The 13,679-nt window shown below is 33.6% G+C and overlaps 1 pseudogene; it reads right to left on the minus strand.

Annotated features, from left to right (window-relative positions):
- LOC133186488 (VWFA and cache domain-containing protein 1-like) overlaps positions 1-13,679 on the minus strand; it is a 50,176-nt pseudogene that overhangs the window by 17,491 nt on the left and 19,006 nt on the right.

Raw genomic sequence — 13,679 nt, forward strand, 5'->3', positions numbered from 1 at the left:
AATAGCTCCATTTCTAAGGAGGAAATCATATGACCGTCACGATAGCTCATTCGGTAGAGCGTTCGCTCCACGGACGGTCCTGGGTTCAAGCTCCGACAGCGACTGACCTAAGTAAATAAAAATTGTTAAAAAAAACTATTCCTTCGCCAAGAGCGAAAGTTACGGGTCCTTCGGATGAACCGGATGAGCCCTGAAAACCGAGGCCCCGTGTCTCGGCAGGCGTTTGCACGATAAAAATCCCTCACTGCTCATTGGCCCTGAGTGTCGAGTAAAGGTCTAAATTTATCAGCATACTCTGAGTACGATTAACTTTTAAATTGAGGCAGAATTCTGACAGATAAGTTTATGTTACAGGGATTTCAACAACCTCGTTAAAAATCAGCTTCTAGTAAATTCTATGGTCGTTATAATGACCTTGTTAGCAAATATAACCTTTCTTTAGGTCGGATTTTGGCTGACGTTTTTCACATACCAATTCTAAGGCCTTTGTTTTTATACCAAAATTGACTTTGGAATATTACGTCTACCTGATCATAAAATAGGGCACAGGGCGGGTGTGACCGGTCTAAAGGGGATGCTTACTTCTCATAGGCACATAACCCCACCTATGGAATTTCCAGGGGTCCGTCCTAACAAAAATTTACTAGTTATCTATAATTTACTATAGTTAACCATAGCTAACTATAGTAAATACTTTCATACTTTGATTTACTATGAAACTTTACTTTTGAACTTTTTTTGAGATTTCAAAGCTTAAAATCTCTTAAATTCAATAGCAATGATGTAAAATTTGGAAATTATATGTGAATGTAAAGTAGTATTTCTATTTGATATCAAAACTGTGCATGTATGAATTGGAGAACATGAAACATAACAATCTGAAACCCATAGTAAAAATTCTTTGATTTACCGTGATAGTAAAAACTTTGATTTTACTATAGTAAAATCTTTGATATTATAGTAAACTATAGTAAAGTATAGTTATCTATAGTATTTTTTGTTAGGGCGTGTTTTATGCCCTGTTCACAGATTTGTATTGGTTGTAGCTTTTTTGACAGCCATCACTGCTCGTTGTGTTCACCTTTCTCATTCTTATTAAATTCCTTGCACATTGCAGTAGATCATATAAATAACAAACCCATCTGAATAAGCTGATTAATTGTGTTATAAAAGTAAACAAACTTGATTTTGTTTGTTTCAGATGTCATAAACTTTCAAGATGAATCACAAAACTATGGATTAGATATCAAATAGGCCCAATTTTTTCATGTTCTAAAACTGGTTCTAATGAAATAAATTCCGACAAATCAAAAACGTAACTACAATTTCTTAACTACTATCAACATTCAATATCCAATATGCCAACAAAGGAATTGACGCGGTTAATATAAGTAATATTCTTAATCACAAAAGGGTCCAGTCTTGTATTCCACCATATTTCAGTTTGAAGACTACACCTTGTATTTCCTACAAATATACATCAACTATTGCTTCCAAACATTTTAATTACAAGAAAACTTTATAGGGTCTGGATATCGAATATCTGAAACATAATCCTCCTTCGTGTTCATGTTCCTCCTCACCCTACAACTATAGTCCTGCTGGGCATATTATCACTGGTGACGTAAATGAGGACCTTAGATCACTAATTTTAAAAGGTCCTGAATATAGGGAACCCCGATCTTTTAACTGGCGTCCTAATTTCATACATATTATGGATTCTGTAGAGGATTACGCCAGGCGTTGGGTCAGACATGAAAAAGAAGACCTTGACACTTTGCCAGAATGGATTAAATGTATGAGATATATGTTAAAATCTCGCATTAAACGATTGAGGGGCAGTATGAAAACCATCTATCCTTCTATATTCAATAATTCAGATGTGAAAAAAGAATTAGATAGATTACACGATCAGTACGTACTAGTCCCTGTTGACAAGGCAGATTACAACATATTGTCTTTGTTTGTAAGGCTCATTAAATAAATTGTATTTTAGAGGAACTGGGATTTTATTCTACAAGTGGTAATCCAACTTACACCCATAGCTCCCTTTCTAAGGAGGAAATTCTTCAAAATCATATGTCAGTTTTGAATATTTTTAATTTTCCCAACAACCAAAGTGAATTTGAATTACTGTATCTATATTGGATTCCGAAACTTCATAAAAATCCTTACAAACAAAGATACATAGCGGGTTCCAGTAAATGTTCTACCAAGCCTCTTTCTTTACTTCTCACTAAGATATTAACAGTAGTGAAGGAGAAACTTCAAGAGTACTGTGCAACAATATATTCGAGAAGTGGTGTAAATTAGATGTGGGTACTAAAAAATTCAAAGGAACTTTTGGAACATTTGAAATCACAAAATTTTACCAAAATTAACAACATAAAAACTTACGACTTTTCAACTTTATATACAACTAATCCTCACGATAAATTAAAGTCCATACTTTCTGACATCGTTGACAGCTGCTTTTTCAATAAAAATGGAACTCGTAAATTTACTTTACTTACCTTGTCAATGGTCATTTGCAAAATTATTTTGTCAAAAAACAATCTGATTGTATACACAAGTAGTCTGAAGTTGACATTAAAAATGCTCGAGTTTCTGATTGACAATATCTATGTGGTTTTTGGAGACCAGGTCTTCCAACAATCCATTGGAATTCCCATGGGTACCAATTGCGCCCCGTTATTAGCAGGCCTATTTTTGTATTCAGATGAAGCAGAATTTGTTCAAAATCTTTTACGAGAAAAAAAGAAAACACTTGCTGTGGCCTTCAACTCGACATTTAGATATATCGACGATGTATTGTCAATTAACAATAATTATTTCCATTCTTATGTGGACACGATATATCCCGCTGAGCTTGAGATAAAAGATACCACAGAGTCTGACACATCTGTTTCAATTTTGGATATTTTAGTAGAAAAAGACGGTAATGGTAATCTAGCAACAAAGCTTTATGATAAACGTGATGACTTTAAATTTTCAATCGTCAACTTCCCTTACCTATGCAGCAATATACCCTCATCACCTGCATACGGAGTTTATATCTCTCATTTTATTCGATACACCAGTGCATGCTCTAAGTATAAACAATTTCTAAAACGAGGTAAGTTATTGACAAACAAGTTGATGAAACAAGAATATCAGCAGTATCGTTTAGAGTCATCATTTCGTAAGTTCTATGGTCGATACAATGACTTAGACAGCAAATACAATCTATCATTAAGTTAAATACTGACTGACTTTTTTCATACTAATTGTTAGACCATTATTTACACACTGATTTGTCGACGGATTTTCCGTTATTTCCCGATCATGACAAGGAGTCACACGGCGGGTGTGACCGGTCGGCAGGGGATGCTCACTCCTCTATGGCATCTGATCCCACTCTGATGTCTTAGAGGTCCTTGTTTGCTCTGCTCCTATTTTGTCATTTTTAATTGACTTTTGAGCTCGAAAACTGTTCGTTATCACCACATATTTCATTCACTTAATATCTATTTGAATATCATGAATGAAATTGTTACTTATGTTTCAATTATATAAGTTCTATAAAGATTTCTGCCATTTATGTTAATTTCCACAAAATTACTTTTCTGTAGTAAGAGCAAAGCAGAGAGCTGAGGAGGGGCGGGAGTGTGGTGAGGGGAGTTTTAACTGCTTTGTTACCATGGCAATTAGACTGTAAGTCCAACTTTGCTATCATCTTCATCTACATTTTATTTTAAACTCCGTTTCAGATTTTGACTTAATTGAATATCCATGATCATTTTTGCCAGGTATTTAAAAAAACATGAAAAAAAACCTTACAAAGAAAGATACATATCGGCTTCCAGTAAATATTCTACAAAGTCTCCTTCTTTGCTCGGCGCGCGCGATAATGTACAGTGAAAGAGAAACTTAAGGACTACTTTTCAACTCTGATACGATAACATATTGACAATAGTGAAGGAGAAACTTCAAGAGTACTCTTTCACTGTATATTTTGAAAAAAATGAAAATTAAAAAATTTCCAAGGAACTTTTAGAAAATTTAAAATCAGAAAATTTTACCAAAATCAATAACATCAAAACACACGATTTTTCAACACTTTGTACATCCATTCTCCATGATAAATCAAAGTCTAGGCTATTTGACATCATAGACTATTGCTTTTTCAATATATATATATTGAACTTATAAATTTACTTACCTTGTCCTTGGTCATTTGAAAAATTATTTTGTTCAAAAAAACATTCTAATTGTACATACAAATACTTCAAAGTTGATATTAAAACGCCAATTGAGTTTCTGATTGACAATATCTATGTAGTGGATAAAGATCGAGTCCTCCAACAATCTGTCAAAATTTCAAAGCTTCCAATTGTGCTCCGTTATAAGCAAACGTTTTTTTGTATTCATATGAAGAAGAATTTATGAAAAAAAGGCTTACATAAAAAAAGAAGTCTCCCCCTGTGGTTTTCAATTCAACATTTAGATTTATCGACGTTTGTTTGTTTGTATGTATGTTGTTTAACGTCCCTCTCGAGAATTTTTCACTCATATGCAGACGCCACCACTTCCCGGTGGAGAGCTGCAAATTTTGTCCTATACTCGGCACTTACGGCCATTGAGCAGTGAGGGATCTTTTTCGTGCCAGCACCTACTGCGACACGGGACCTCGGTTTATACGGTCTCATCCGAAGGACCGGTCTCCACGTCCCACAGTGGGATTCGAACCCGCGACGTTAGGATCTACTCCTTACTCCGCGACTCTAGAGCAGACGCTCTAACCACTGCGCCACGCGGGCGACGATTTATCGACGTCGTTCTATCAACAATAATCATTTTCAACGTCGCTATAAGAGTGAAAAATTCTCGAAAGGGACGTAAAACAACATACAACCAATCAATAATCATTTTCATTCCTACATTGATTCGATAACTCGAAATAAAAGATATCATAGAGTCTGACACATCTGTAAAATATTTGGATATATTTTACTAGAGAAAGACGTTAATGATAATCTAATAAAAGCCTTAAAATAAAATAATGAATTCAACTTTTATTTATGTAGCAATATACCCTTATCACCTGCATTTGAAGTTTATGTCTCCTACTTGATTCGTTACACAAAAGCATCCTCTATATTCCAACAATTTCTAAAACGAGGCAAGCTATTGACATATTAGTAGATGAAAAAAGAATATCATCAGTCTCGTTTAAAGTCATCATTTCGCTGACTAATTTTTTATACAAGCTCTTAGGCCATCATTTACACGCTGAATTTCCGTTTGCCCGATCATGACAACGCGAATACGGTCGACAGGGGATGCGTACTCCTCCACTGCACCTGATCCTACCTTTAGAGGTCCATGTCCCTTGCTCTGAATTTGTATTATTTCAATGTACTTTAGAGTTTGATTACTGTTTTGTTATCTTCATATTTCATTTAAAATAAGTACATGCAAACAAGTCAAATATTCATACACTTTTTGTAAAAGACCTACTGCTTCAAATAAAGGATTATAAATAAATGATGATCACCTATATGATTTGTTGGCACATATTGGATAATTGTCTTTCAGCATTTGGTTGAAATGATAAATGGAGAAATCCAGTCCAATAACTGCCTCTATTTTAGCGTTACTTCCGTGATTTGTTTCACTGTAACATAACATTAAGAATTTATGATAAAAGTCTTATCTGTGTGTATGAAAATGAATATCTAACAAAGAACGCTACAACATGTATAATGTCCTGTTAAGAATATAATGTCATATGACAAATCAGAGGAGTGAAAACAGGCCTAACAGATCAAATCAATAATTTGCATAATATACCTTTTCAAAATTGCCCTTGTAAGGGAGATAACTTTTCCAGATCCCCATGAATCTTCGTATGGAGCAGAAACAACATTAATCAATTTTTGGGCCACTGTTCGGCGGTACCTGGTTAACCAAAATATTTTTTATTTGAATAGTGAAGCTTAGCAGCATACGAGAGCTTGAACGTAAAACGCTCAACACACATAGTACGAGAGCTTGAACGTAAAACGCTCAACACACTTAGTACGCCAAATATGATCACCATACCATTGCCCTCTCTTCAGTCTTCGAATAACATACAATGTACAAATATAAGATATGTTTATATCTTCATTATTTACAACTCTATTATTTACAAGTGACCATTAAAAACCATAAAACTACTTTATTTTTTACGTTAAATCATCTTGAATGATTTTTCTTTTCAATAAACATGTCTTACGTAAACAATAAAAGGCAATAACATTTCTTATTTCAATAAATAATTTTAAAAAATGTCAAACCCTAACTCCAGAACCCTTGTCGAGGGACCATGAATTTCATAATTTTTGTAGAAACAATCTTGCTTATCAAAATCATGTACTTAGTTTATCTGTTAAGCATCCCGGAGCAAAGAATATTCTAGAAGAATTTAAGCATTTTCAATATATGATAAAGATACCAGAATCCCCTTTGGACCATTAATTACTTTTGCTCATCATATCCATGCAATTAGTTTGTCTGCTAAATACCCAGGAGCAGAGAAGAAGATTTTCAAGTTGATATTAAAAAGATGCTTCAGTTTCTGATTGAAAATTTCTACGTAGTATTTGGATATCAGGTCTTCCACCAATCTGTTGGAAGTTCCATGGGTACCAATCGCGCTCCCTTATTAGTAGACCTATTTTAGTATTCATATGAAGCAGAATTTATTCAAAATTATTCAAAACTTCTACATGAGAAAAAGAAAGCACTTGTTGTGGCCTTCAACTCGACTTTTCGATATATCGACGACGGATTATCAATTAACAATAGTTACTTCCTTTCATATGTCGACTTGATGTATCCGAGTGAGCTTGAAATAAAAGATACCACAGGGTCTGACACATCTGTTTCATATTTGGATATTTTACTAGAAAAATATTTTAATGGTTGCCTTATAACAAAGCCTTATGATAAACGTGATGACTTCAATTTTTCAATCGTCAACTTCCTTTACTTATGTCGCAATAATGCCCTTATCACCTGCATATGGGGTTTTTGTCTCCCAGTTGATTCGACACGACAGAGCTAGCTCTGTATATGAACAATTTCTAAAACGAGGCAAGCTATTGACAAAAAAGTTGATGAAACAAGGATATAAACAGTCTGAAGTTTTATGGTCGATACAATGACCTTGTCAGCAAGTGCAATTTATCATTAAGTCAAATGCTGACTGATGTTTTTCATACTAACTGTTAGTCTATCATTTACAAACTGAATTACCTACGGATTTTTCCGTTTTTCTCGATCTTGACAAGGAGCACACGGCGATTGTGACCTTCCATGGCATCTGATCCCACTTCCGATGTTTTTGGGGGTCTATGTTTGCTCTGCTCCCGATTTGTATTGTTTTAATGGACTTTGAGCTTGAATACTAATTGTTATCTCCATATTTCATTTCAAAGAATTAATGCATTACCACTATATGATGAATAGACCCCTGGCCTTGCACCACAACCCCTGACCAAGGGGTCATGAACTTCTCAACTCTGGAAGATGCACCCTGGTTAATAATATGTACTCAGTTTTTCTCCTAAATATATAGGGAGAGAATATTTTTTTCAGAATTTATGCATTTTTCACAGTATGTTCTATAGAGCCCCCTCCTAAATCCAGAATCCCTTGAATTTCACAAATTTCGATAGAGAGGCCAATTTTCACTGTAATAAGTCAACTGTATGACTGCTTAATGTTCAGGAGTAAATAGGATTTTAAGGTTTGCATTTTAATACATTTGCCACACCCCTCAGGCCCAAAGGAGACAGAGACCATGAAATTCACAATTTTGTTCCCCTTTGCCTAAAGATGCTTTATACCAAATTTGACAACATCTGAAAATGTCGAATTGTAAACGGACGACGTACTACAAGGGACGACAACAGTAGATATTATGGACTCAGCCGACCTAAATTGTTGTCAGTATCTCCACAGATTCTTTTTTTTATTGTCGTTGAATATCCTTAAAAGTATACATATTAATATATCTTTGCTGTAGACTTAAATATTTGTTGTCAAGACAACAATTATCAATCTTTACATACCATGGTCTAATCTTGTGATCGTAATCATTTGTGAGCCTAATTCCTGGATATATTCGTTGAACACCATCTTCAGTCACTATGTATCGCCAAACCAGGTAAGGAGCATCTTGACTAGACTTAGTTTTCCAAAAATTTCCAATGGGGTAGGTGACTCGAATAGAATTGATTGCCTCCACCTTTAGCATTAATTTATTTACGAATCAAAATATGCAATGCTATATTTTCACAAAATGAAATTGTACAATTCAGTAGACGAAATGTTCACTGATAGGATTGAAAAGGTGGCTGAATGGCAGAGCTCTGCCATCAAGTCATCTATCAGCAATTTTTCAGTGACCTTTCAGTTAACTGAATGGCAAAGTTTCACCCTGTATTTGATCAAGATCTTTAATATAAATGGTCGCTAAAATTATTGATAAAAATAACAATGTTTTATATTTACATAACATACATGTAGCAACAATGTACGTTTTCATTTTCACTCATTACCATTTTATTCATTTCGATGAAATTAGTGTTTCCAGCTTTAAATCAAGCTTTGGTCAAACTAATTATTCAAAAGATCAGCCTACGAGTTTGCATTACACATAGACAAGGGCAAAAAAAGCCAGGGAAAATATAATAAACAGAAAATCTAATGTTTTATAGCTAGTTAGGGGTTTTATTTAGACTGGAGCTTTGATATTTTCACTCGTGCTTCGCACTCTTGAAAATGTAAAAGAAATTCTGTCTCATTCCTGAAGTTATTTTCATATCCAACACCAAAACATTGAAAAATTCTAAAAATCACTTTCCAGCAAGACTGTACCAGAAATGAAACTATTTTCTCATCCAGGTCGTATGCCTGAACATCTAAATTACACAAATCGTTCGAACCTATCTGCAGACACACCAAAGCGGGTTTAACTCTATCAACTTCTCGTAGGCCCCTTACCGATAGTCTATCGATTGTACAACTCGAATATCCTCTGTAATATACCTTCTCCCTGAGATTCAGACCAAGTTTGACCTTTAAATGCTCAGAACGATTCATGAACCGCTGCAGACGCACGATAAATGAATGACCGAGAATCAAAAACTATTCTGCATGATTTGAACAATATAAATACACACAAGTAAAAACTTTTAAAACTTTTAAACCACGTTTTTTGGAGCCAAAAGTTATTTTGATAGAGATGAGGCTAATAGCCGTCACTAGGGGCGCATAGAAACTAACCCGGAAAAAACCCTCAAGACCCATGCATTCATACAACATATTATTAATAAATCAAAATACCACAATTCTATTAGCATTTAGATCACATAAATTTATTTATATACATAAATCCACATATTTACATAACACACATGTAGCAACAATGTACGTTTTCATTTTCACTCATTACCATTTCATTCATTTCGACGAAATTAATATAAATGGTCGCTAAAATTATTGATAGAAATAACAATGTTTTATATTTACATAACATACATGTAGCAACAATGTACGTTTTCATTTTCACTCATTACCATTTTATTCATTTCGATGAAATTAGTGTTTCCAGCTTTAAATCAAGCTTTGGTCAAACTAATTATTCAAAAGATCAGCCTACGAGTTTGCATTACACATAGACAAGGGCAAAAAAAGCCAGGGAAAATATAATAAACAGAAAATCTAATGTTTTATAGCTAGTTAGGGGTTTTATTTAGACTGGAGCTTTGATATTTTCACTCGTGCTTCGCACTCTTGAAAATGTAAAAGAAATTCTGTCTCATTCCTGAAGTTATTTTCATATACAACACCAAAACATTGAAAAATTCTAAAAATCACTTTCCAGCAAGACTGTACCAGAAATGAAACTATTTTCTTATCCAGGTCGTATGCCTGAACATCTAAATTACACAAATCGTTCGAACCTATCTGCAGACACACCAAAGCGGGTTTAACTCTATCAACTTCTCGTAGGCCCCTTACCGATAGTCTATCGATTGTACAACTCGAATATCCTCTGTAATATACCTTCTCCCTGAGATTCAGACCAAGTTTGACCTTTAAATGCTCAGAACGATTCATGAACCGCTGCAGACGCACGATAAATGAATGACCGAGAATCAAAAACTATTCTGCATGATTTGAACAATATAAATACACACAAGTAAAAACTTTTAAAACTTTTAAACCACGTTTTTTGGAGCCAAAAGTTATTTTGATAGAGATGAGGCTAATAGCCGTCACTAGGGGCGCATAGAAACTAACCCGGAAAAAAACCCTCAAGACCCATGCATTCATACAACATATTATTAATAAATCAAAATACCACAATTCTATTAGCATTTAGATCACATAAATTTATTTATATACATAAATCCACATATTTACATAACACACATGTAGCAACAATGTACGTTTTCATTTTCACTCATTACCATTTCATTCATTTCGACGAAATTAATATAAATGGTCGCTAAAATTATTGATAGAAATAACAATGTTTTATATTTACATAACATACATGTAGCAACAATGTACGTTTTCATTTTCACTCATTACCATTTTATTCATTTCGATGAAATTAGTGTTTCCAGCTTTAAATCAAGCTTTGGTCAAACTAATTATTCAAAAGATCAGCCTACGAGTTTGCATTACACACAGACAAGAGCAAAAAAAGCCAGGGAAAATATAATAAACAGAAAATTAATGTTTTATAGCTGGTTAGGTGTTTTATTTAGACTGGAGCTTTGATATTTTCACTTGTGCTTCGCACTCTTGATAATATAAAAGAAATTCTGTCTCATTCCTGAAGTTATTTCCATATCAAACACCAAAACATTGAAAATTTTCTAAAAATCACTTTCCAGCAAGATTGTACCAGAAATGAAATTTTAAGTTAATCACCTAACTAAGGTTCACTGATACGCTGATAAGAGAGATACATTTATTGGGATAAATGTTTATTACTCCTTTGTAAATTTGTTAAAATGTCTTCTCTGTCCAATTTTTCCCCACAAGCTATGCTAAAATTGTTTGCAACAAAAGCGTTAAAGCAACAGTTTATAGCAGCGAATAGAGGGATTATGACCCTACTTCTATCTTATCTCATTCGAACTTTTCACGATGAACTTTTGCTGTATATGATTTAGTTCCATTATCATTTTCTTAAAAAAATGAAGATTGATGAAGAAAACCAAGAGTTTTCTTTCTAAAATCCGTATAAACGTCTTCAGCTATTACAGGTATAATTATAAATGTACAGTCTTACCTTCAGACCAGGATTGGTTATAATTTTTCCAGATAAATAGTCTTCATACTGTTTAACCCTTTTCTCTGTTTCTTCAACAAAGGTGTATTCGTACGGATCCAAGAATGCTTCTGGAGAAAGCTTGACTGAAGTGCTGGCTTTAAATACGAAACAAGTATGTTAATTTATAGAAATAAGGATTATTCAAACCCTCCGACAGATACATACAATATGTTTTTGTGATCATACAGCTGCTTTTTGTAATAAACCTATAAATCCAAGTTGCTGGAGACAAAGTTATTTTCAGTATCCCCCTGGTATTTTAGTGTGCATTATGCTTTATATATAAACACTACCTGTATGACACTGATTTTTACGAGTTCCACACACATTATGCTGAGTGTAAATATTGTGCAAATATCTAAAGAATTTTTTTAATCTTTTGAAAAACTGATACATCAAAATTATATTTTACAATGTACATTTCGAAAAAGATTAGTTTTTTCTTCTTTCAAACATTATACCGTACTGGTAATTTACATTGATATGTTTACACAAATCATTAGAAACCTTTTGTTGCATATCTGTTGAAATGCCTGCAGAATGGTTGTGGCCAGTCTGTTAAGTCCCAACGATGATACACAAAATCATTGCTATGGATAGGTGGAAGGGAACGGTCGGCGATTGTTGTGAGGCTATTGTTTTTCGCCATTACCAAACAAAGAGAAAAGTTACTCCCTGATGCAATAATCTATAAATAATGATTTGATTTTAATTCTGTTAAATCTGAAAATTTCTTTCAAATTTGAAGCTGGTATAAAGAAAAACGCAATGCATTTTTACCGGAGCCCAGTAATAGACGGCATCAAGCTCTCTTTTAGAATCTCCATTTAACAATCTGTCTCCTCTGGACTCAAATATGGTGGTTAGTAGAGTTCTTTGCCCTTTCTTTCCCCTGTAGCGGTTTTTACATAAATTTCTTTCACTGTTATCATTTTTTGCTTGTTTTTGATTTAAAATATTTAATATCCTATTGCACATGTAGCATGAGTATTATATTAAGTCGATATAATATTTTAATTTGACTGTTAAATCTTTTTAGTATTTACCATTTCCTGAAATTATAATTTATAATATTGACCAAGTCCGTTTTATATCCTTGTCTTTTAACCAGTCTGGGTTCAAGAAATGCAAACAAAAAATAATAAATAAATAAATAAATAAACCACTTATTTTACAATTACCTTTTCATAGAATCAATAACTAGATGGACATCTCCAGATGTTTCGAAGTTGAAGATGTTATTTACGTCATACTCTGTTGCATTGACGTCACGAGGATCTGGAAGAAGCGAATGAATCAAAGTCCTTTCCTCGCCATCAATGATGAAAACGTACGAAAACTCTCCTCGCTGAAGCAAATAATTTCTGTTACCAGTTCACTGAGCAGAATATCGGCACAAGCCACCCCAACAAACGTCCCTCTCTTTCCAATGGGGAGGCATCCGGTTACCACGAATTCTTATATATACAAAAAACTCTTAACTGTTTTGATTTAGTTTGACTTGTGAATTTTTTATGTAATGTATTTAAAGGGGAGTTTAATTGAAACACACATCTTGCATCAAACTTTGAAAAAAAAGTATGTGATAAAATTAATACCTTTACTGAAATAATCTTTATAAGGCTGTGTGTATGTTGGAGTCTGAGATATAGAGACACTGGAATAATTGTAATATGTTCCCATTGCTTCCCGAAGAGACGATGTCAAAATGTTCGTTAAGATGTGCGATTTTCCGTGCTGCATTATACAAATTTATATTTTAGCAAAGATATACAATTTTTAACCGGTACGTTAATTGTGCTTTTTCTGTTTTCATATACGATTTTTAAAATTTCGCTACATTTCTTTTGATATAATAAACGCGTACTTTTACATGGCCATATAAATTGTCATTCAGTGTCTGTTTAGACATATTCAGCAACAACTCTATGTCTTCGCTGTTCAGACCTAAAAAGACACAATGCAAGCATGCTCAAACAAATAAATGGCGATTCTCTCTCAAACACATACACTTCAAACAAATCTACTAAATATCACACACACACACACACCCTCACACACACACACACATGTATCAATATACTTTACATCTTACTTATTATTAATTTTGAAATTTCCAAAATATTTAACTTTTTACATGCAGAAAAAACATGTATGAGAGAGAGAGAGAAAGACTTAACTTTACGTATTTTCAACTTTTTAAAAATGTAAACGTGTGATATGATTTTCTATAATTTCTTTTTAACCCCTATCTTAAATTTCACAATTCCACACATCTCTATGAATAAAGTAAGCCACA

This window comes from Saccostrea echinata, unplaced genomic scaffold (genome assembly GCF_033153115.1).
Source record: "Saccostrea echinata isolate AGI-Se365-2 ecotype Australia unplaced genomic scaffold, CSIRO_AGI_Sech_v1 ptg000014l, whole genome shotgun sequence".
NCBI classification, from domain to species: domain Eukaryota; kingdom Metazoa; phylum Mollusca; class Bivalvia; order Ostreida; family Ostreidae; genus Saccostrea; species Saccostrea echinata.